We start from the raw sequence: 23,627 nt of genomic DNA on the forward strand, positions 1-23,627 counted from the left end.
CACACACACACACACACACACACACACACACACACACACACACACACACAAGGCTCCACTTGACACCTGGACCTGTGTCCTGCTGGAAACCTCTGAATGAAGTTGACAAGAAAGAAGTAGAAGTATCTGGTGTCAAGGTAGACTGCTTCCACTCAAACAATGGATTAAGACCTCATACTTTAACTAAGCATGAAACCCATTCCTCCTTCTTTTCCTCACCTTTACTCTGGCATTGGCCTAGAAAGATAATGCCTTCATCTCTATCTCTTGGATCATAGCTAAGGAGGGTAATCTTTGGAATTTGGTGACCTTTTAATGCAGGCTAAGAGAAAAGCTAACTGTGCCCCTAATTTTTCACAAGCAAAATAAGACATCTCATTAGTCAACTTCCCCAAATTGGCATCATCAAGTTGGAAAGGACCTCCTAGGAGGCTTTCATGATTCAGGATTTACTCCTTTGGGCAGGTCACTACTTGCCTGGGTAGGGGTAAGTGTAAATGAGGCTATGATCAAAAAATTTACCTTAATTCTTTTTTTTAAAGATTTATTTATTTGAGAGATAGAGCACATGCACAAGGAGAAGAATCAGGGGGAGAGGGAGAGAGAAACCCAAGCAGACTCCTTATTGAGTTTGGAGCCCAATGTGCTTCTCCGTCTCATGACCCTGAGATCATGACCTGAGCTGAAACCAAAGTCACTTAACCAACTGTGCCACCCAAGTGCCCCAGAAATTTACCTTGATTTTTAGAATTGTTTCAAAACCTGCTGCTAAAGCAATAGCTTCCCTAAAATTCTCAGACTCTGGTCAGTTATTCTTGATAATAGAATAGCCCTTGATTATCTTTTAGCTAAACAAGGAAGTATCTACTGTAGACAACATCACTTGCTGCACCTGGATTAACACTTTTGGGGACGTGGAAACTCAATTACATGAGATCACTGAACAAGCTACTTGTCCTAAAAAAGTGATTCCTTCAGTGGGGTCTTTCTTTGATATATTTGATTTTGATTGGTTCGGGTCTTGATGACATTGGTTTCAAAATGCACTCCAAAGATTGAGAATTATTCTGCTTATAGCAATCATAATAATCCCCCTGGTGCACTATATTCTCTCAAAAGGTTTAAGTGTATGTTTGCAGCAGCTAACCAAAAAACAAATGACCTCCCTAAGATTGGAACATTAAAAGAGGAACAAAAAGGACAAATGACTTAAAATTTTTGAACCTAAAGTCATAACCTGTGAATGTCACATACTTTGAGCAAAAACATTATGACCTGTGAATATCACACAAAGGATCAAAAAAAGCCCTGAGAACTATGGAGCTAGCTGAGAGTGGTGGTAATGTCTTAGATTATCACACCTCTCAGTTAAGCTGAGAGTCTCATCAAAAAAGAGGATTGTTAAAAAGAAAACCACAGGACAAAATGGCATCAATTAGGTTAAGGCCCCAAGTCAGTAAACTAAGATTTAATACCTAACCTAACTTCAGTTTCAACCCCCTAGAAAGGTAATCTTTAACCCATCAACACAGGAATTTCCTGGTTAGCACCAGGAAATTTACTGATAGACCCCTTTTCTTTCCATTAAGAGGGCAACCTTGCCTAAAACAATGGATTCTTTGCCAATAGTTTCCTTTTTCCCACTCCCCCTCTATCATTAAAAACTATTCCTTTTCTGTAGTCTTTTGGAGATCCTCTCTACTTGCTAGATGGGATGTTGCCAAATTCATGAATTGATTAATAAGGACAATTAGATTTTTTAAATTTACTATTTGAATTTTTGTTATTTAACAGTTGAATGGTTGAATTTCTAAAAAATATTAGTATCAGTGCATAATTAAGTCTTTAGTATAATAGTGAGGTGTTTTGAATATCAAAATAAGATAAATTTGTTCAATGTAGTCATAATAGCTGAAATAATTTTAAAAATAAATAAAATACATAAAAAATAAGTACTTTTAAAAACAATAGGATAACTCTTTTTAACCTACTTATAAAATTATCCCAAGTTTACAAATAACTTGTTTGGTATTCTATATGTTCTTTTTATGAATTAAAAATTTTATTGCCTTTTTAAACAAAATACAGATATTTTCAACACTTACTCTCTTGAATTGTTTTTTGTCCTGTCATTCAGTCGTGATTCTCCTGAAAAGAAGTGTTTAGGCAAGAAGGCCTGGTTGCTAAGCAGAGTGTAGCAGGAAGCTTCAACTGTAAAGTTACTAAGGTATGTCCTTTATTATTGAAGTTATAATAATAATACAACACAACCAAAATTCTAATTTGACAACATAAGCCCGTGTTTGAAAGCTTGAGTTCAGATTTGAATCTGTGGAAAGTTTTTCAATGTCTTTTGATTACAAAATCAAAAAAGTTTATGAATAAAATTGTGCTAGTTTCAGGAATTATTCAGTGGGCTGTCCTGAATATACTTGACATTTTCCTTCACTGTATGTACGTATGTGTGTATATATTTATGTATGTTTAAAAATACTGGCTTTATAAAAATGCTGTGTTCATCTTTCTGTCATCTCTCTGAAATTGTAAGATTGCCATAACAATACTTTCCCTTTTTGTAGCATTTTCATATTTGTTATCTAATTTCCAGTCAATCTCACAACCACCAATGGAAGATAAAGAAGCTTTTCTGACCTTTCTTTTTTAACTGAGAGACTGAGTAGCTTAAACTTAAAGCTAAAGTCCCTAACAATCAGGGACTTTGAGATCTCCCAGTCTGACTTTTTTTTATTACAAGTGAGGAAGCTGAGGACCAAAGAAGACACATAGCTGGAGAAGTAATTTCCTTGGTAACACAGCTATTTATTGCAGATCTGGGACTAGAATATAAGCCTCCTAAATCCTAGTCTAACATGCTTGACACAAGCCAGATGCTGTCCCTAAATAATAGTTGTAGATTAATAAGTACAAACACTTTATTAATTTCCTAAAAATTTCTGTATTGGAGAGGTTAAATAGATCAGAACATATGTAAACTTCAGTTTTATTTATTTTTTAAAGATTATTTATAATTTATTTATTTGTCAGAGAGAGAGAGAGAGAGCACAAGCACGTGGAGAGGAGGCAGAGGGAGAAGCAGGTTCCCTGTGGAGCAAGGAGCCTGGTATTGGACTAAATCCCAGGACCCTGGGATCATGACCCGAGCCAAAGGCAGATGCTCAACTGACTAAGCCACCCAGGCGTCCCTAAACTTCAGTTTTAAATTACCTAATTTAGTACATAAGAATAAATATTCATTTAGCAAACATTTACTGAATACATGATACCATGATGATACTAAATGCCAGGAAAAAAAGATGAATAAGACACAGACCATTCTAAACACAAACTCCACATTTACAATTTAGTAGGAGGAAGGCATATAACTATAGAGCTCTGTATTAGTTTTCTGTTGCTGTATAAGAAATTAGCACAAATTTAGCAGCTTAAAGCAATATACATTTATTTTCATACAGTTTCCTTGGGTCAGGAATCTGGGCATAGTTTAGCGGGGTGCCCTGCTTAGGGTCCTCTAAGGCTGCAATCAAGTGGTCTGCTGGGGCTGAAATTTCCTCTAAAGCTCAGCAATCTCTTCTAAGCTCATGTGATTGTTAGTGGAATTAATTTTTTGCAGCTATAGAACTTATGGTGGCTTACTTCTTCAAAGTCAGCAGGAAGGAGGGGGTGTAGGTTAAGATGGGGACACTATGTTTGCCTCATCTTTTGAACACAGCTAGATAAATACTAAATCATTCTGAACAGCCAAGAAATTGATCTGAGGACTAAGAGAACTAACTGCAAAACTAGAGGGAGAAGAGAGGCCACATTGTGGAAGGTAGGAGATGCAGAGATGTGATGTGAGGGAAAAAAGAATCATGGCTGCTGCAGAGGAGAGGGAGCCCTGATCATGGAGAGATGAGAGGGAGAGAGAGAGCAGAGCACAGGGGATTGCACAAGAAAAACACTTCCCCAAAACCACTGGGGGAAAATGAGAGGGACTGATTATTTTCCCCACTGGGAAAATGGGAGGGGCTGATTATCGTGAGTTTTTTACAACCAGCAGAACTCAAAGACAAGTTTTAGAAGTCCATGCCATGGCTGGTATGAGGTCAGTGGGTGAAGTGGTGCTCCTGTGGAGGAGGGCAGAGGACCAGGAATGGACAGTGTAGTCTGAGGATGTCCCAGGCTGCACTGAGAGACCAGTTACACTTCTTGGGGTGCATTTGGGAAAAATGGCACTGCCTCTCAGGGTACAAAAGAGCTGGTAGGTGACATTTCAATGCCCTGTTCCTTAGCATAGGGGCAGAGGCACCTGTTGAAGGCAGCTAATGTGGATGTTGGCATTTTGCTGTGCTTTACTATAAACTCCAAGCTCCTATGCATTTGTGTGACTACCCTAATGGACAAGCTGGCACCAAACTCAGAGTGGCAAGACCCTCTGCCAGAGGATGTGCATGGGTCCACACCACACCAGGTCCCTAAAATTTGGAGTTTTGAAACTCAGCCAGTGTGCCTGAGTTAAACAGGAGCACTATGCTGCAGAGTGGGAAGACAGCCAGGACACAGGGTGAAGGCAGGTATCTGAGGAATCCCTGGGACACTTGAGGGAAGATTGTTCACTCTTCTGTGAGGGCTTCTTGGACAGCAGGATGAGGGAACGAGTTGGTACCATTTTTCTTCCTTGTCAATCAGCATGGACAAACTTCAGTGAGCAGCACATTGCCCACGGTGGAGGGTTGAGCTGCTTACACCAAACCCCGTATCCTTGCACTCTGCAGGTGTTTCTGTACTAGGGCAAATATGCCTGAGAGCCAGAGCAGCAGCAGGCCTCTCTCCAGGAAGACCAGCATGAACCCCCTCACATGTACCAAATCTACTGGCCATAGAGTGCTAAAAAGCTTCAGCTCTAGTGGAAATAGGATCAGGCTTATCTTAACAAGCAGACCAGAGCATAACTATTTAAAATGTTGCACACAATAGACAAGGTCTAAACAATCCCCATGGCAGGCAAGGAGAAATGCTGCAGAGGACTGACCTGAGGGAAAGAGCAGCCAAAACACAATAGAGTGCATACAGCACACACCAGAAACACTTCCTGAAGCACCAGGCCCTGGATAGTATATGACCTATTTTTCATAAAGCCATTATTCTTAGAAGGAGGAAACATAACAGGTTTCCTAGCATAGAGAAGACAGAGATATAGTCAAAATGCCAAGACAGGGGAATATATCCCAAAAGAAATAACAAGAAAGGTGATAACCAGAGATCTCATCGAAACAGATATAACTAATATGCCTGATCCAGAATTTAAACCAACAATCATAAGGATACTAGATGGGCTTGAGAAAAGCATAGAAGACACTATGGAGTACCTTACCAAGGATATAAAAGATCTGAAAACTAGTCAGGCCAAAATAAAAAAAAAAATGCTATGACCAAGATATGAAACCAGCTGGATATAATGACTACAAGGATTGAAGAAGTAGAAGAATGAATAAGTGATATAGAAGGTAAAATTATGGGGGAAAAAAGGAAACTGAAGAGAAAAGGGAAAGAAAAGTATTGAATCACAAATGTAGACTTAGGGAACTTAGTTAATCCATAAAGTATAACATTCTTATCTTATGAAACCCAGAAGCAGAAGAGACAGAAAAGGGGACAAAAGGTTTATTTGAGCAAATTATACCTGAAAATTTCCCTAATCTTGGGAAGGAAACAGACATCCAAATCCAGGAGCTACCAAGAACTCCCAATAAAATCGACCAAAGGAGGCCCACACAAGACATGTAAATAAATTAGCAAGATACAGAGATAAGGAAAAAATCCTAAAAGTGTCAAGTGAAAAAAAAATCATTAACTTACTAGGGAAGACAAATAAGTTTAGCAGGAGACATCTTCACAGAAACTTGGTAGGCCAGAAGGGAGTTCCAAGATATATTCAACATGCTGAATGGGAAAAAATATGCAGCCAAGAACACTTTACCCTACAAAGCTGAGATTCAGAATTGAATGAGTTTTCCAGACAAACAAAAAGTAAGGGAGTCTGTGACCACTAAACCAGCCCTGCAAGAAATATTAAAGGGAACTCTTTGAATTTGAAAGTAAGACTAAAACCAACAAAAACTAGAAAGGAACACAGAAAATCTCCAGAAACAACAACTTTACAACTAAAACAATGGCCCTAAGTTCATATCTTTCAGTAATCATTCTGAATATAAATGGACTAAATGCTCCAATCAAAAGACATAGGGTATCAGAATGGATAAGAAAAATAAGACTCATCTACATGCTGCCTACAAGAGACCTGCTTTAAATCTAAAAATACCTATAGAATGAAAGTGAGGATATGGAGAACCATTTATCATGGTATGGAGTTGAAAGAAAGCCAGAGTAGCCATACTTATATCAGATAAGCTAGATTTTAAACCAAAACTGTAAAAAGAGATGAAGAAGAACAATTTATAATAATTAAGGGATCTATCCAATAAGGAGATCTAACAATTGTAAATATTTATGCTCCCAACTTGGAAACAGCCAAATATACTAATCAATACATAAGAAACAAAAAGGAACTCATTGATAATAACACAATAATTGTAGGGGACTTTTACACCCTACTTACATTAATGGACAGATCATCTAAGCAGAAAATCAACAAGGAAACAATGGCTTTGAATGACACACTAGACCAGATGGACTTAACAGATATAATCAGAGCATTTCATCCTAAAGCAGCAGAATACACATTATTTCAAAGTGCACATGGAACATTCTCCAGAATAGCTTGCATACTGGTTCACAAATCAGCTCTCAACAAGTACAAAAAGTCTGAGATCATAACATCCATATTTTCAGACCACAGTGCTATGACACTTAAAGTCAACTACAAGAAGAAATTTGGAAAGACCTCAAATACATGGAGGTTAAAGAACATCTTACATTAAAAGGATTATTCACCATGATCAAGTAGGATTTATCAAGTGGGGCAGCAGGGCTGGTTCAATATTTGCAAATCAATGTGATACACCACATTCATAAAAGGAAGGATAAGAACCATATGATCCTCTCAATAGAGGCAATAAAAACATTTGACAAAGTACAGCATCCATTCTTGATATCTCAACAAAGTGGGGATAGAGGGAACATACTTCAACATCATACATCATAAAGGCCATATACAAAAGACACAGCTAATATCATCCTCAATGGGGCAAAATGGAGAGCTTTACTTCTATGGTGAGGAAGAAAACAAGGATGTCCACTCTCATGATTGTTATTTAACATAGTACTGGAAGTCCTACCCTCAGCAATCAGACATCAAAAAGAAATAAAATCCATCAAAATCAACAATGAAGAGGCTCGTGGGTGGGGCAGTTGGCTAAGTGTCTTACTCTTTGCTTCAGCTCAGGTCGTGATCTCAGGCACATAAGACTGAACCCTGTGTAGGGCTCTGCACTCAGTGTGGAGCCTACTTGAGATTATCTTTCCCTCTCCCTCTGCCCCTCCTGCTCATTCTCTCTCTCTCTAAAATAAGTGAATAATTTTTCTAAAAAATCAGCAAGGAAGAAGTCAAACTTTCTTCTTTGCAGATGACATGATACTCTCTATAGAAAGACTGAAAGATTCCACCAAAAAATTTCTGGGACTAATAGGTGAACTCAGCAGAGTCCCGGGAAACAAAATCAACGTGCAGAAATCTGTAAACCAATAATGAAACAGCAGAAAGGGAAATCAAGGAATTTATCCCATTTACAATTACACCCCCCCCAAAAATGAGATACCTAGGAATAAGACTAACCCAAGAGGTAAAAGATTTGTGCTCTGAAAACTACAGAACACATATGAAAGGAATTGAAAATGACACAAAGAAATGGGAAAACAGGGGCACCTGGTGGCTCAGTCAGTTAAGTGACTGCCTTTGGCTAAGGTCATGATCCCAAGGTCCTGGGATCAAGTCCCATGTCAGGCTCTCTGCTCAGCAGGGAGTCTGCTTCTCCCTCTCACTCTGCCTCCTGCTCTGCCTCCTTGTGCTCTCTCTCCCCTCCACATCAAATAAATAAATAATCTTTTAAAAAAAGAAATGAAAAAACATTCCATGATTATTGATTGGAAGAACAAGTAATTTTAATATGTCTACAGTGCCCAAAGGAATCTACACATTTAAACCAATCCTTATCAAACTACCACTAGGATTTTTCACAGAGTGAGAATCAACAATCCTAAAATTTGTGTGGAACCAGAAAAGTCCCCAAATAACCAAAGAATCTTGAAAAAGAAAAACAAAATGGTGGCATCACAGTTCTGGGCTTCAAGCTGTATTAAAAAGCTGTAGTCATCAAGATAGTAGATGGCACAAAAACAGACACACAGATCAATGGAACAGAATAGAAAACCCAGAAATGGACCCACAAATATATGGTCAACTAACTTTGACAAATCAGGAAAGAATATCCAATGGCAAAAAGACAGGTTCTTCAAGAAATGGTGTTGGGGGGCACCTGGGTGGCTCAGTTGTTAAGCGTCTGCCTTCGGCTCAGGTCATGATCCCAGAGTCCTGGGATCGAGTCCCACATCGGGCTCCCTGCTCAGCGGGAAGCCTGCTTCTCCCTCTCCCACTCCCCCTGCTTGTTTCCTGCTCTCACTGTCTGTCTCTGTCAAATAAATAAATAAAATCTTTAAAAAAAAAGAAATGGTGTTGGGAAAACTGCATAGCAATATGCAGAAGAAGGAAACTGGATCATTTTCTTATATCGTAAACAAAAATAAATTCAAAATGGATGAATGACCTAAATGTGAGTCAGGAAACCATCAAAATCCTAGAGGAGAAGCCAGGCAGCAACTTCTTTGCTCTCGGCTGTAGCAACTTCTTATTAGACATGTCTCTGGCAGCAATGGAAACAAAAGCAAAAATGAACTATTGGAACTTTATCAAGATAAAAACTTCCGCACAGTGAGGGAAACAACAAAACTAAAAGGCAACCTACAAAATGGGAGATGTTTACAAATGACATATCTGATAAAGGGTTAGTATACAAAATGTGTAAAGAACTTATCATACTCGACACCAAAAAAACAACAAAAAACCCCAAATAATCCGGTAAAGTAATGGGTAGAAGACATGAATAGACATTTTTCCAAAGAAGACATATAGATGGCTAACAGACACATGAAAAGATGCTCAACATCACTCATAATCAGGGAAATACAAATCAAAACCACAATAAGATACCATCTCACACTCGTCAGAGTAGCTAAAATTAACAACATAGGAAACAACAGATGTTAGCAAGGATTTGGAGAAAGGGGAACTCTCTTGTACTATTGGTGGGAATGCAACCTGTGTAGCTACTCTGGAAAACAGTATGGAGGTTTCTCAGAAAGTTAAAAATTGAACTACCCTAGGACGCTGAAATTTTACTAGTAGGTATTTACCCATAGGGTACAAAAATGCTGATTCAGAGGGGCACATTCACCCTGAGGTTGATAGCAGCATTATTAACAATAGCCAAATTATTGAAACAGTCCAAATGTCCATCAAGTGATGGATGGATAAGGAAGATGTGGTATATATACATATATATAATGGGATATTATTCAGCCATAAGAAAGAAAGAAATCTTGCCATTTGCAGCAACATGGATGAAGCTGAAGTGTATTATGCTAAATGAAATGTCAGATAAAGACAAATACCATATGATTTCACTTATATGTGGAATTTAAGAAACAAAAATATGAATGTAAGGGAATAAAAAAGGGATGGAGGCAAACCATAAAGGACTCTTAACAATAGAGAACAAACTGAGTGTTTCTGGAGGGGAGTTGTGTCAGGGAGGGTCTAAATGGGTGATGGGCATTACAAAGGGCACTTGTGATGAGCCCTGGGTGTTACATGTGTGTGATGAATCACTAAATTCTACTCCTGAAACTTATATTACAGTATATGTTAACTAATGAGTGTTTTTTTAAGATTTTGTTTATTTATTTGAGAGAGCGAGAGAGAGAGAGAGAGCATGAGTGGGGAGGAGGGGTAGAGGGAGAAGCAGATTCCCTGCTGAGCAGGAATCCTGATGCGGGATTCAATCCCCAGACTCTGGGATCATGACCTGAACTGAAGGCAGACACTCAACTGACTGAGCCACCCAGGTGCCCCACTAATGAGAATTTAAATAAAAACTTGAAACAACAACAACAGAAATCCAACAGGAAGGAGAATCTCTGGTCTTTTAGGACTCTGACCTCTAGATCTATTTTAAAAGTCATCTGATTAGGTCAGGCCCACCTACAATGTATCTCTCCTAATTAACTTAAAGTCAACTGGTTAGGGACTTAAATAATATCTGAAAATATCCCTTCCCTTTTGCCATATGCCATAACCTAATTGTGGGAGGTATATACATTATACCCACAGACCTATCCACATTCATTAAAAAGGGGATTATACTGGGCATGTACACCATGGGGTGGAGAGATCTGGGGTCAGCGTTTAAATTTTACCTACCACATTTGCAATCTAGTCACAGATTAAAAATTGACTTTAAATCTAATAAGCAATGTTCATCTAACATAGCTTTACTTCTGATTAATAACTTTACATTTTAGGGACGCCTGGGTGGCTCAGTCAGTTAAGCGGCTGCCTTCGGCCCGGGTCATGATCCCAGGGTCCTGGGATCGAGTCCCACATCGGGCTCCTTGCTCAGCAGGGAGCCTGCTTCTCCCTCTCTCCCCCTCTGCTTGTGTTCTCTCTGTCAAATAAATAAAATCTAAAACAAAACAATAATAACTTTACATTTTATTTAAATGTATCAATAAAAGTTAGCAATTATTTATGTTTAAATTTTATTAAGTTTTAATTACAAAGTATTGTAAAAGTACACTCATGCAAAAATTATTTAAGCATTAAGGGTAATGCTCAGGTTCCCTGGATGGTAACTCATAATTCTAATCACTTCCTCCAGAGGATGTCACTTTTAATAATTTGGTGCAGATCCTTTCAGACCTTTACTCATGCATTTTAAAATTCATTTATACCTGTAAATATGTATAATATCATTTTATTCATAATTAATATATGAATAAGATCATATTGAGCACATTGTTTTGCATTTTGTCTTTTATTTGGCAATATGTCTTTATTTTTTCCCATGCTGGCCCAGATAATTTCACCTAATTATTTTTTTAAGATTTCTTTATTGGAGAGAGAGAGAGAGCACAAGAGGGGGGAGGAGCAGAGAGAGAAGGGAGAAGCAGACACCCCGTTGAGTGGGGAGCCCTGTGGGGCTTGATCCCAAGACCATGATTAGATCATGACCTGAGCTGAAGGCAGACGATAACCGACTAAGCCACCCAGGCACCCTTCACCTAATTATTTTAAAACTATTATATAATTTTCTTTACATTTATTTTGCCATTTCCCATTGTGGACACTTAGCTTGTAACTTTTTACATTTCAAATACTGCTGCAGGAAGCATCCTTTTGCCTATATTTAAGTGTGTCTCTAAAGTAGATAGCCTGAAGTGAAATTGTTGGGTCATAGTAATGCACTTATATTTTTCCTACACTGTATCAAGTTAATTGGTATTCATATCCATTCCTTTTTGTGTTTCTGGACTATGTCTCTTATTTTAATTATTATGTTCAATTAGTCACTGTGTAGTACATCATTAGTTTTTGATGTAGTGTTCAATGATTCATTAGTTGCGTATAACACCCAGTGCTTGATGGAATTAATCATCCTTATTGATTCAAACACTGCCCCTTACTTTGTGCATATCTGTGCATGTCTCTTTCATACTTCATCTCCTGTTTTATTTATCCACCTCTCCAATCTCCTTTTAGCACACACACCTATATATTTAATGTGTATTCTCCTTTGTATATTCATTTACATAATAATAAAAATATATCGCATTTTGTTTTATAAACTTACATAAACAGTATTTACTGCACTTATTTATTTTGCACTAAATAATTTTCTGTTTTATTATGGTACAATTTATACACCGAAATTCACACTTTTTAGGTGTACAGTTCTATAAATTATGAAAAACTTATATAGTTGTTTAATGACCACCATAACCAAAATGTCAGTTAATTATGTCATCACCAAAGGATTCCTCATGCAACTTTGTATCCATCTCCTTCCTTCATCCCTATCCCCTAGCAACCACTTACCTGTTTTCCCATACACAGTTTTGTCTTTTTCAGAATGTCATTTAAATGGAAGCATGCAGAATGTAGCCTTTTGATTCTTGCTTCTTTTACTTCAGATCATACTTAGAGATTCATTGTGTTGTGGTATGTATTAGTAATTTATTCTTTTTTTAATTCTGAGTTTATTTCATTGTATGATGTATCCCAAATTGTTTCTCTGTTCCCCAACTGAGGAACATTTGGGGAACAGAGATTTTAATGATTATGGACATAGCTGCTGTAAACATGCACATACAGGTTTTTGTAGGAGCACATGTCTTCATTTTTCTTAGGTAAATACCTAAGAGTAGGATTGCTAAGTTTTATAAGTTTATTGAACTTATAAAAACTTATAAAAAAAATCTTCCAAACTGTTTTCCAAAGTGGCTGAACCATGTCATATTTGCAACAAGGTATGGGGGTTCCAGTTATTTTTCATCTTTGCCAAACTCTGATTATGTCAATGATTTTTATTGTTGCCATTCTAATAAGGAGGTAGTGACATCTCATTGTGTGCTTAACTTGTATTTCTCTAAAACCAGTGATGTTGAACATCTTTTCATGTGCTTAATTTCCATTTGTATACCTTCTTTGGTAAAGTGTTACAACTTTTCTTCATTTTTCAATGCTGTTTGGTTTTTTATTATTACATTTTGATTTATTTATATATGTTCTAGGTACAAGTCATTTATGAGATATGTGTGCTCTGCAAATATCCCCCCCACTCCCAGGTTGTGGATTGTTATTTCATTTTCATAGCAGTATATACCAAAAAGCAGGACTTTTTTTAATTAGAATTTTTTTACAGCAGCTTTAGGATTATAGAAAAATTGTGCAAAAAGTAGAGTTCTCATATACTTCCTCTCCCTACCTCTATACAGTTATTCCTATTTTTAATATTGTTTTTAAAAGTTTTTAATTTATTTTTTATATTAAAATATACTGTATTGTTAGTTTCAGTGATAGAATTTAATGACTCATCAGTTGTATACAGCATCCAGTGTTCAATACTTCAAGTGCCCTTCTTAAAACAGATCACCCAACTATCTGCCCACCCACCTCGATTCCAGCAACCCTCAGTTTGTTTCCTACAGTTAAGAGTCTCTTATGGTTTGTCTCCCTCTCTGTTTTCAACTTATTTCATTTTTCCTTCCCTTCCCCTATGTTAATTTGTTGTTTCTTAAGTTCCATATATGGGTGGAATAATATGGTACTTCTGTTTCTCTCAGTGACATATTTCACTTAGTATAATAGCCTCTAGTCCCAACCAGGTCATTGCAAATGGCAAGATTACATTCTTTTTCATGGCCGTGTAATATCTCATTATATATATATTATTTATTTATTTATTTTTTATTTAAATTCAATTAGTCAATATATAGTGTGTCATTTGTTTCAGATGTAGTGTTCAATAATTCATCAGTTGCATGTAGCACACAGTGCTCATCATATCATGTGCCCATCACCCAATTACCCAATTCCCCACCCACCTCCCCTCCAGCAATGCTCAGTATTTTTTCCTATAGTTAATAGTCTCTCAGGGATTTTCTCCCTCTCTGATAACTTCCCAATCAGTTTTCCCTCCCTCCTCCTATGATCCTCTGTGCTGTTTCTTATATTCCACATATGAGTGAAACCATATAATTGTTTTCCGCTGATTGACTTATTTCATTCAGCATAATACCCTACAGCTCCATCCACATCGATGTAAATGTTAAATATTCATCCTTTCTGATGGCTGAGTAATATTCCATTGTATATACACACACACATATATACCACATCTTCTTTATCCATTCATCTGTCAGTGGATATCTCAGCTCTTTCCAGTTTGGCTATTATAGACATTGCTGTTATGAACATTGGGGTGAAGGTGCTCCTTCAGATCACTACATTTGTATGTTTGGGGTAAATACCTAGTAGTGCAATTGCTGGGTCATAGGGTAGCTCTATTTTTAACTTGAGGAACCTCAATGTTGATTTCCAGAGAGGCTGTACCAGTTTCATTCCCAAGAGTGTAAGAGAGTTCCTCTTTTTCTGCATCCTAGCCAACATTTGTTGTTTCCTTTCTTGTTAATTTTAGCCATTCTCACTGCTGTAATGTGGTATCTCATTGTGGTTTTGATTTGTATTTCCCTGATGACAGTGATGTGGAGCATTTTCTCATGTGTCTGTTCACCATTTGTATGTCTTCTTTGGAGAAATGTCTGTTCATGTCTTCTGCCCATTTCCTGACTGGATTTTTTGTTCTTTGGGTGTTGAATTTGATAAGTTCTTTATAGATTTTGGATACTATCCCTTTCGCTGTTAAGTCATTTGCAAATATCTTCTCCAATTTCATAGGTTGCCTTTTAGTTTTGTTGACTGTTCCCTTTGCTGTGCAGACTTTTATCTTGATGAAGTCCCAATAGTTCATTTTTGCTTTCATTTCCCTTGCCTTTGGAGACATATCTAGCAAGAAGTTGCTGTGGCCAAAGTCATAGTGGTTGCTGCCTGTGTTCTCCTCTAGTATTTTGATGGACTCCTGTCTCACATTTAGGTCTTTCATCCATTTTGAGTTTATCTTTGTGTATGGTGTAAGAGAGTGGTCCAGTTTCATTCTTCTACATGTGGCTGTCCAATTTTCCCAGCACCATTTATTGAAGAGACTATCTTTTTTCCATTGGATATTCTTTCCTGCTTTGTCAAAGTTAAGTTGACCATAGAGTTCAGGGTCCATTTCTGGGTTCTCTGTTCTGTTCAATTGATCTGTATGTCTGATTTTGTGTCAGTACCACAGTGTCTTGATGATTACAGCTATGAAATATAGCTTGAAGTCTGGGATTGTGATGCCACCAGCTTTGGATTTCTTTTTCAACATTCCTTTGGCTATTCAGGATCTTTTCTAGTTCCATACAAATTTTATGATTATTTGTTCCAGCTTTGTGAAAAATGTTGATGGTATTTTGATAGGGATTGCCTTGAATGTGTAGATTGCTCTGGGCAGCATAGACATTTTAACAATATTTATTCTTCCAATCCATGAGCATGGAATGATATTCCATTTCTTAGTGTCTTCCTCAAATTCTTTCATAAGTATTCTGTAGTTTTAAGAGTACAGATACTTTACTTCTATGGTTCACTTTATTCCTAGGTATCTTATGGTTTTTGGTGCAATTGTAATGGAATCAATTCCCTGATTTCTGTTTCTTCTGCCTCATTGTTAGTGTACAGAAATGCAACTGATTTCTGTGCATTGATTTTATATCCTGCCACGTTGCTGAATTCCTGTATGAATTCAGGCAATTTTGGAGTGGGGTCTTTTGGGTTTTCCAGATGAAGTATCATGTCATCTGCGAAGAGTGACAGTTTGACTTCTTTGCCATTTTGGATGCTTTTTATAGGTTTTGTTGTTATCTGATTGCTGAGGCTAGGACTCCCAGTACTATGTTGAACAACAGTGGTGACAGTGGACATCCCTGTTGTGTTCCTGACCTTAAGGGAAAAGCTCTCAGTTTTTCTCCATTGAGGATGATATTCATTGTGGGTTTTTCATATGTGTCTTTTATGATACTATGGTATGTTCCTTCTATCCATACACTGAATAGAGTTTTTATCAAGAAAATAGGCTTTATTTTGTCAAATGCATTTTCTTCATCTATTGAGAGTGTCATATGGTCTTGTCCTTTTATTAATTGAGTCTCACATTGATATTTTTGGACATGTGAAACATGCTTGCAGCTGAGGAATAAATCCCACTTGGTCATGGTGAATAATCCTTTTAATGGACTGTTGGATCTTATTAGCTATTATATTGTTGAGAAGTTTTGCATCCATCTTCATCAGGGATATTGGTCTGTAATTCTGCTTTTTCATTGTGTCTTTGTCTGGTTTTGGGATGAAGGTAATTTTGGTGCCATAGAATGAATTTGGAAGTTTCCCTTCCTTTTCTATTTTTTAGAATGATTTGTGAATAATAGATATTAACTCTTCTTCAAATGTTTGGTAGTATTCCCCTGTGAATTCTTGTGGCCGTGGACTTTTGTTTGTTTTGATATTTTTGTTTACTCATTCAATTTCTTTGTTGGTTATCAGTCTATTCATATTTTCTATTTCTTCCAATTTCAGTTTTGGTAGTTTGTATATTGCTAGGAATTTATCCATTTCTTCCAGGTTGTCCGATTTGTTGGCATGTAATTTTTCATAATATTCCCTTATAATTGTTTGCATTTCTGTGGTGTTGGTTTTGATCTCTCTTCTCTCATTCATGATTTTATTTATTTGGGTCCTTTCTGTTTTCTTTTTAATAAATCTGGCTACAGGTTTATCAATTTTATTAATTTTTTAAAGAACTATCTGGTTTCATTATGTTTTCTATTGCTTTTTTTTTTTAGTTTCTATAGCATTTATTTCTGCTCTATTCTTTATTATTTCCTTCCTCCTGCTGACTTTAGGCTTTATTTCTTGTTCTTTTTCTAGGTCCTTTAGGTGTAAGGTTAGATTGTTTGAGATTTTTCTTACTTCTTGAGGCAAGCCTATACTGTTTTATCCTTCCCTCTTATGACTGCTTTTGCATCCCAAAGGATTTGGACTGTTGTGTTTTCATTTTTATTCATTTCCATGTATTTTTTATTTCTTTTTTGATTGCCTGGTTGACCCATTCATTCTTTAGTAGCATTTTGCTTAACCTCCATGTATTTGTGGTCTTTCCAGATTTTTTCTTGTGGTTGACTTCTGGTTTCATAGCATTGTGGTCAGAAAAGTTGTATGGTATGACGTCAGTCTTTTTATATTTGTTGAGGACTGATTTATGACCTAATATGTGATCTATTCTGGAGAATGTCCCGTGTGTACTTAAAAAGAATATGTATTCTGCTGTTTTAGGATGAATGTTCTGGATATTTCTGTTAAGTCCATCTGGACCACTGTGTCATATGGTGCCACTGTTTGCCTGTTTGTTTTCTATTTAAATGATCTTTCCATCAATGTAAGCGGGGTGTTAGAATCTCCTACTATTATTGTATTTTTATCAATTATTCTTTTATGTTTTTTTAATTGTTTTATATCTTTGGGTGCTCCCATTTTGGGTGCATAAATATTTACAATTGTTACATCTTCTGGTGGATTATCTCCTTTATGATTATTTAACCCCCTTCTTTGTCAATTGTTACAGACTTTATTTTAAAGCCTAGTTTTTCTAAAATAAGTATTTCTACTCTGGCTTTGTTTTCACATCCATTTGCATAATAAGTATCTCTCCATCCCCTCACTTTCAATCCACAGGTTACTTTAGGTAAAGTGAGTCTCTTGTAGGCAGCATATACACAGGTCTTGTTTTTTTTTTATCCATTCTAACATGCTATGTATTTTGATTTGAGAATTTTGTCCATTTACATTCAGAATAATTATTGATAGTTATGTATTAGTGCCACCTTATTACTTGTTTTGTCATTGTTTTTGGAGATTTTCTGTGGTCCTTTATTGCCTCTGACTGTTTTAGTCTTTCATTTGCATCAAACTGTCCCCTTTAATTTTTCTTACAGGGTTGGTTTAGAGATCACAAATTCCTACAGTTTTTATTTGTCTTGGAAACTCTTTTTCTCTCCTTCTAGTCTCAATGATAACCTTGCTGGATAGAATATTTTTGGCTGCAGATTTTTCCTTTTGAGCTCGTTGAATATATCATGCCACTGTCTTCTGGCTTGCTGAGTTTCTGTGGAGAGATCTGCATTTCACATTATGGGTCTTCCCTTGTAAGTTAGGGACTTGTTTTTTCTTTCTGCTTTTACGATTTTTTTTCTTTATTGCTATATTTTACAAATTTAATTACAATATGTCTTGGTGTTGGCCTGCTTTTATTGATTTTAATGGGAGTTCTCTGTGCCTCCTGGATCTAGATGTCTATTTCCTTCTCCAGATTAAGAAAGTTTTCTGTTATTCTTTTTTCATATAAATTTTCTGTCCCCCTTTCTCTCTCTCCTTCTTCTGGGACTCTTATAGTATGGATTTTATCATGTTTGATGAAGTTACTGAGTTCCTTAAGTCTATTGTCATGTTGCATAATTTTCCTTTCTTTTATTCAACTTCATTACTTTATCTTCTAGGTGTTTAATTCACTCCTTTGCTGCTTGAAGCCTGATGTTCATTGCATCAAGTCTGTTTCCCATCTCATTTATTGCATTCTTCATCTCTGATGGTTTCTTTTTTAATTCTTTTATCTCTCTCTTAAGGGTCTCACTAATATCTTCTATTTTATTTTCTTAAGTCCAGCCACTATTTTATATGATTGTTGCTTTAAATTCTCAATAGGCAAGTTACTTATATCTGTTTCATTTAGATCTCTGGCTGTGGCCTTATCTTGTTCTTTCATTTGGATAAATTCCCTTATCTTTGCATTTTGTCTATGTCTCTATCTTCTCCGTTAGAAAAGTCAGTTATGTCTCCTGCTTCTGAACGTAATTGCCTTATGAAGTAGATTATGTAGTGCCCAGGGAAGTGTCTCTTTTGTGTGCTGCTTGTGCTCTTCCATTGTGTTTTGGCTGTTCTATCCTTTAGACCAGTCATCTGCAGAGGGTCCCCTTGCTGTGGTCAGTGTTTCATCCCTGTCGTGAATGTGCTGAGTTTTTGCTAAGTGTGCTCTGGTGTGCTTGTGATTTGAAGCCCTGCAGAACTCTCTGGTCAAGACACCTGGTTGGGACAGGTTGTGTTTTTTTCCCTAGTCTTCTGGGGGAGGGGCCTCCTATGCTGGAACTCAGAAAGGCAGTTCTGCCAAGGTACATGGGAATGGGGCTTGTGTAATTATGTTAGGCCATCAGTGTCATCAGCACTGTGCTCCTTTCTGCAATTGGTTCTGTGTTTATTCTGAGGGTCATGGGAGGGGATGTTTATGCTGAGGGACAAGGGAGGGAAATGGTACTAGCCCACTCCTTTCTTCCCAGTGAGGCATCTCTGTGAATGCTGCCTCTCGGAGTCACACTTTTAGAAGATCAAATCATCTCCCCTTTGTGTGCCACAGGCACTCTTCAGATCACTGTTTCCATGCTGTCTGCCCCTGGATTGTGTCCCTGCTTTGTCTTGAGGATCAGTGCAGTGTCCTCCAGGCTCTATCCTGCTAACCTGTAAAACTCCAGGCTTTCAGCCCCTCTTTTTTTCCAAGCTAATGGCTTTGGGAAAACCATTCTTGTGTGTGTCCCTGTGTGCTCCTCTCTCTTTCTCACCCTTCTCTGCTACCACAGCTCTCTCCCCTCCATTGCACCTACAATGTGTTTCTCCCCTAAAACCTGTCTCTGCACCTCCTACCTTCCATGTGGCCTCTTCTCTCGCTTTAGTTGTATACTTTGTCCTGTCAGTCTTTAGGTCAACTTCTGGGGTATTTAGGATGATTTGATAGTTATCTAGTTGTGTTCATGTGAAGAGACAAGCCTAGGGTCTGCCTACTCTACCACTATCTTACACATTGTCCTCAGTTCCTTTCTTTTAAAAGTTAGTTGGTTACCTTCTACAATTTCTAGACTGTTTTTTTCTTCATAAATTATTTTGCCAAGTAATTATAGTAGGTATCATATGGTTCTGGATAATAATTCAGTTATTAGCTTTTGGGACAATTAAATAATTCATAATGAATGAAAATGGATGAATTTTTTGTTCAATCCCTATGCACATGGTAATTGTAACACCATAGAAGAAATAACCTGTGGAATTAGGTAGAGCTTACTTTCATATTGATCCAAATGGTGTGGGTTCCCCAGCCCTGATAGACTGAGAGTTGGAGTAAGGAATTGTCCAGAAAGACCTAAAGAATCATTGTCCCTGCTTGACAGAGGGAAAGATACTTACTACTGCAATATATTTTAGGGGTTGGAATGAGGTTGAAAGTATAAAGATATTTATACTTTATAAAGTATAAAGTTGTTGAAAGTTGAAAATACAAAGAATATATAAAGATATCAAGGACCAGGATGGATAAATGTGCATGCTTGCTGCAAAACTGAATAGATATTTTTCCTAGGACAGGACAGAAGGCAACTAACATTTATTGATTACCTACAATGTATTGGGCACTAAGCCAGACATTTTCTCACATACTATATTTTTATCTTCTCAAGAGTCCTGTGAGATAAGTATTCTTAGCTCCAGGTCTAGATGGAAATGTAGCATAACTTCAGTAATCTAATAATAATGCATACCTTCAAACTGACTTTTTGATACTTTTCAATGTTTATGTAAAGGTGATAGTGAAAGTTGTATGGGAGAAGAGAAGGACTACCGGCAGCATTCACTCATTCATTCATTTAAGTATACATTGAGCACCTACTGTGGGCCACATTCTGTTCTAAGCACAAATTCCTGTCTTCATGGAGCAAACATATCCAGAAATCTATAACTCAATTACTTTTAATGTTACAGGCACTTCAAATATGGCCCTAAAATTAGCAGAACACTCCTTTCCTCAGAAGACAGTTTATCAGCCATACAAGTGTGTCCTTTAGAACCCACTACTACCAACACTTATTAAAATATTCTTTCCAAACTCTCATGTAATACTCTCTATGAGAAGAGAGTTTAGATAATGTAATTTTCTCAGCCTCATTATGTTTATAGTGATTTAGAATTTCTTATTTATATCCCATTTAACCATCTAGCTAGGCCAACCCATTAACCTTCTCTGATTCTCTTCATTTTACAGATGAAAAAGCTGAGCCTCATAAGGATAAATAATTTGCCCTTGCTACATAACTAAAGTAGTAGACCAGAATTGATAGCTTTGGAAATTAAATTCGGGCTCCATCTGGTAAAACAATGTTGTTTTTGAACATAAGGCACAAGATGCCCCAAATCTGCTTCTGTGTACATACTTCTAGGAGGCCCTGAGCTAAGCTCCACCATATGTATTTCTTTAATTTTTATTTCATCTATCCATTTATTCTAGAAGTATTAAGTGCCTATTATATTGTTATCAATTTAGTGAATAATTTGGAACTACAAATAACATTTTAAAAAGTCTTCTCTTGAGGTTGAGTTCATTCATTTATTTGAATATATTAAAAGGCAAGTTAATTTGAAAGTGCTTCTGAGCTCCTATTTTAAAGCCTAGTAAGGATTACTACAGAACAATCATTTGGAGAATGGTTAAATAAAACATGCTATATGCAAAAAATGGAAGGACAAGATAGACCTACATATAAGTCTATGGATAGATTTTTTACTTGAGTATAGTTGACACATGATTAGTTTCAGGTGTACAACCTAGTGATTTGACATGACATAATGCAATGTCATGACAAGTATAGATGCAATCTGTCCTGTTACATCACTATTACAATATTATTGACTGTATTCCTTATGTTGTATCTTTTATTCCTGTGACTTATTTGTTCCATATCTGGAAGCTTGTATTTCCCGCTCCCCTTCACCCATTTTGCCCAACTCCTATCCCCTTCCCCTCAAACCATCAGTTTGTTCTTTCTATTTATAAGTGTGAGTCTCCTTTTTGTTTAGTTTTTGGAGTTTTTTAGATTCCACCTATGAGTGGAATCTTATGATATTTGTTTTTCTCATTCTGACTTATTTCATTTAGCATAATACCCTCCAAACCATCCATGTTGTCTCAAATGGCATGATCTCATCCTTTTTTGTGACTGTGTAATATTCCATTGTTTATATATACATTTTCCTCATCCATTCATCTATTGATGGACACTTAGGTTGCTTCGAGATCTTGGCCATTGTAAATAATGTTGCAATAAACATAGGGGTGCAGATAACTTTTCAAATTAGTGTTTTCATATTCTTTGGGTAAATAACCAATAGTGCAATTATTATTTCATTACGTATTGCTATTTTTAATTTTTTGAGGAACCTCCATACTGTTTTCCATAATGGCTGCACCAGGTTGCATTCCCACCAACAGTGCACAAGGGTTCCTTTTTCTCCACATCCTTGTCAATGTTTGTTATTTCTTGTCATTTTTATTTTAGCCATTCTAACTGGTGTAAGGTGATATCTCATTTTGGTTTTGATTGTCATTTCCCTGATGGTTATTGTTGTTGAACATCTTTACTTCTTTGGAAAAATGTGTATTCAGATCCTCTTCCTATTTTTAATCAGATTTTTTTTTTGGTGTTGACTTATATAAGTTGTTTATATATTTTGGATATTAACCCCTTATTGGATACATCATTTGCAAATATCTTCTCCCACTCAGTAGGTTGTCTTTTCATTTTGTTGATAATCTCCTTTGTTGTACACAAACTTTTTATTTTAATGTGGTCCTAATAGTTTATTTTTGCTTTCATTTCCCTTGCCTTAGGAGACATAACTAGAAAAATGTTGGTGTGGCCAATGTCAGAGAAATTACTGCCTGTGTTCTCCTCTAGGAAATTTATTTGTGTGAAACTGCAAAAGATACTGAACAGCCCAACAATCTTGAAAAAAAAAAGCTGGATGTACCACAATCCCAGATTTCAAGATATAGTACAAAGCTGTAGTAATCAATACAGTATTATGGTACTGGCACAAAAATAGACACATAGATCAGTGGAACAGAATAGAGTGCAGAAATAAACCCAAGGTTTTATGGCCAATTAATCTATGTCAAAGTAGACAAGAATATATAATGGGGAAAAGACAATTTCTTCAACAAATGGTGTTGAGAAACCTGGACAGCTACACGCAAAAGAATGAAACTGGACCAATTTCTTACACCATACACAAAAATAAACTTAGAATTCATTAAAGCCCTAAATGTGGGACCTAAAACTGTAAAATTCCTAGAAGAAAACATGGGCAGTAATTTCATTGACATTGGTCATAAAAATATTTTTCTAGATATGTTTCCTCTGGCAAGAGAAATAAGATAAAAAATAAACTACTGGGACTACACCAAAATGAAAAGCTTTTGCACAGAAAAGGAAACCATCAATAAAATAAAGAGGCAACCTACTGAGTGGGAGAAGATATTTGCAAATAATATATTTGATGATGGGTTTATATGCAAATTTATAAAGAATGTATGCAACTCAACACCAAAAAAAAAAAAAAACAACAACAGTCTAATAACAAATGGTCAGAGGACCTGAATAGATATTTTCCCAAAGAAGATATACAGATGGTCAATAAACACATGAAAAGTTGTTTAATGTCACTAATCATCAGGGAAATGAAAATCAAAACCACAATGAGCTATCACCTTACAATTGTCAGAATGACAAGAAATTTCAAGTGTTGGCAAGGATGTGGAGAAAAAGGCACCATCATGCATTGTTGGTGGGAATGCAAATTGATGCAGCTATTGTGGAAAACAGGATGGAGTTTCCTCAGGAAATTAAAAAAATAGAAGTTTCAAGTGACCCAATAATTCCAGTACTTGTTATTTACTCATAGAACACAAAAAACACTAATTCGAAAAGATATGTGCACTGCTATGTTTAGCGCAGCATTATTTACAATACCCAAGGTATCT

At 36.6% G+C, this 23,627-nt stretch overlaps 1 protein-coding gene across 2 annotated transcripts in view; it reads left to right on the forward strand.

The window, feature by feature from the left end:
• The window catches only part of ZC3H12B (zinc finger CCCH-type containing 12B), a 551,234-nt gene that overhangs the window by 282,215 nt on the left and 245,392 nt on the right, over window positions 1-23,627 (forward strand). For both annotated transcript variants that reach the window (XM_073885832.1, XM_025862942.2), the window contains exon 2: window positions 2,138-2,227. The gene's annotated coding sequence lies outside the window, so the exon portion shown is untranslated. The remainder of the gene's footprint in view (window positions 1-2,137; window positions 2,228-23,627) is intronic.

Source organism: Callorhinus ursinus, unplaced genomic scaffold, assembly GCF_003265705.2.
Source record: "Callorhinus ursinus isolate GAN/ISIS: 27379988/994484 unplaced genomic scaffold, GSC_fseal_2.0 scaffold66, whole genome shotgun sequence".
NCBI lineage: Eukaryota > Metazoa > Chordata > Mammalia > Carnivora > Otariidae > Callorhinus > Callorhinus ursinus.